The 2,321-nt window shown below is 47.7% G+C and overlaps 1 protein-coding gene across 1 annotated transcript in view; it reads right to left on the bottom strand.

Moving 5' to 3' along the window:
• The window catches only part of EHD2 (EH-domain containing 2), a 46,819-nt gene that overhangs the window by 40,284 nt on the left and 4,214 nt on the right, over positions 1 to 2,321 (bottom strand). The window lies entirely within an intron of this gene.

Genomic DNA, 2,321 nt, shown 5'->3' with positions numbered 1-2,321 from the left:
AATCCCAGCACTTTGGGAGGCCAAGGCAGGTGGACCACCTGAGGTCAGAAGTTTGAGACCAGCCTGCCCAATATGGTGAAACCCTGTCTCTACTAAACATATAAAAAATTAGCCAGGCATGGTGGTGGCCACCTGTAATCCCAGCTACTCAGGAGGCTGAGACAGGAGAATCACTTGAACCCGGGAGGCGGAGGTTGCAGTGAGCCAAGATCCCACCACTGCACTCAACAGAGTATGACTCCATCTCAAAAAAACAAAAAAAACAAAAAAACAAAAAAAAAAAAAAGGGAGATGATAGTGAACCAGCTGAAGGAAGAGAAAGAAGAAAGATTAATGGTGACATGGTTAAAGAAGGGGGATTGATGGTGGTAATGGAAAACCAAGAGATGGACAAGGTGAAGGATACAGAAGCTGCCTGGAAGAAATGGATTCCTTAATCACTTCATTCATTTCTTCCTCCCTTCACCCTTCCATCATTTGACACATTTTCACTGAAATCACTCACTCCATGCTTCAGGCACTGTGGACCCAGAAACCAGTCAGAGATCATCCCTCACCCACCCAGAGCCTCTAATGAGGACCTAGACACAAGCCAGACATCCAGAGGAGGGTGTGAGAAAGCGACCACAGCACCAGTAAGACTCAGGGCAGGGCTGACTTTTCAGCTGCTCCATGAAGAGCAGGCAAGACAAGGGGATTTAGGCAGAGAGGACCGTGCATGCAAAGGTCTGGGGGTGTGAGAGGTCCTGGTGTTTTGGGAGCCATGAAATATCTGGGTGGTTGACACAGGGGCACAAAGAGGAGGGTTGAGAAATGGAGCTGAGAAGGTTGCCTGGGTGTACCCAGGTCATGAGGGCTGTTGAGTGTTAAGAAAAATGATGCAACATTTATGATCACTGCATGCCAGGCACTGTACTAACTCACTTAACCTTCATAACCCTGTAAAGTAGGTCTATTACCATCCCTGCTTTTCCTGCTTTTCCTTCTGTCTTTTTTTTTATTTTTTTTGGAGATGAGTCTCACTCTGTAGCCCAAGCTGGAGTGCAGTGGCACAATCTCGGCTCACTGCAACCTTTACCTCTGCGGCTCAAGAGATTCTCCTGCCTCAGCCTCCCAAGTAGTTGGGACTAGAGGCATGTGCCACCACACCCAGTTAATTTTTTTTTTGTATTTTTAGTAGAGACAGAGTTTCACTGTGTTGCCCTGGGTAGTCCCAAACTCCTGAGCTCAGGTGATCCACCCGCCTCGGCCTCCCAAAGTGTTGAGATTACAGGTGTGTGCCACCATGCTGGCTCATCTCTGTTTTGTTTTGTTTTTTTTTTTTTGAGACCGAGTCTCACTCTGTCACCCAGGCTGCAGGTTGGAGTGCAGTGGCGCCATCTCGGCTCACTGCAAGCTCCGCCTCCCAGGTTCATGCCATTCTCCTGCCTCAGCCTCCTGAGTAGCTGGGACTACAGGCGGCCACCACCACGCCTGGCTAATTTTTTGTATTTTCAGTAGAGACGGGGTTTCACCATGTTAACCAGGATGGTCTCGATCTCCTGACCTCATGATCCGCCCACCTCGGCCTCCCAAAGTGCTGGGATTAAAGGCATGAGCCACCATGCCCGGCCTCATCTCTGCTTTTTTAACAAGGCAAAGGAGGCTCAGCAACAAGGCAAAGGAAGACAGCAATAAATTACCCAAGATCACTTAGCTAGAAAATGCTCAAGCTGGGACTCAAACCCAGGCAACCTGACCTCAGAGCTTGCAATCCTATCATAGGTCTAAAGATCTGAGTTAGGGAGGTTAACCATGACCAATCCAGGGGCAATGAGCACCTCCAGCACCCAGACTGTGTTCTCTATCTTCCCTTACTATCCTTTTATTTACCGTAGGATCTGTAGTGATGTCCCCCTCTTTCATTTCTGATACCAGCCATATGTGTGTGTTTTAACTTTTTTTAAAAAAGAAAAACAAAAACGATTGGTCCCGTTGATGCTTATGATTTTACTGATCTTTTCAAAGAATCAACTTTTGGTAAGATGGGAGTCTCCAAATACCGTTCCCCACTAAAAGAACCTGGGACTCCTTAGAGAAATGGTGGATTCCAGGGCTGGGGCAGGGAAGAACAAGTGAGCCTGGGTCAGATGGTGAGGAAGTGCTCAAAGGCGGATTGGGCATGTTACAGGAACAGAGGACCCAGCTTGCAGGGGTGGCCAATGGCCAAAAATGGAGCAATTTGAGCATCAAAATAACTGCAGATCAAATATGCTAAAATCCATAAAATCATGAGACTTTTAAAAGGGGTGGCGAGGGGGTGGGGAAGGTAAAAGGAAAGG

The sequence above is a fragment of the Mandrillus leucophaeus genome, unplaced genomic scaffold (genome assembly GCF_000951045.1).
Source record: "Mandrillus leucophaeus isolate KB7577 unplaced genomic scaffold, Mleu.le_1.0 Scaffold120, whole genome shotgun sequence".
Lineage (NCBI taxonomy): Eukaryota > Metazoa > Chordata > Mammalia > Primates > Cercopithecidae > Mandrillus > Mandrillus leucophaeus.
Note: the sequence above shows the minus strand (reverse complement) of the source record. Positions and strands in the feature narration are given on the sequence as shown.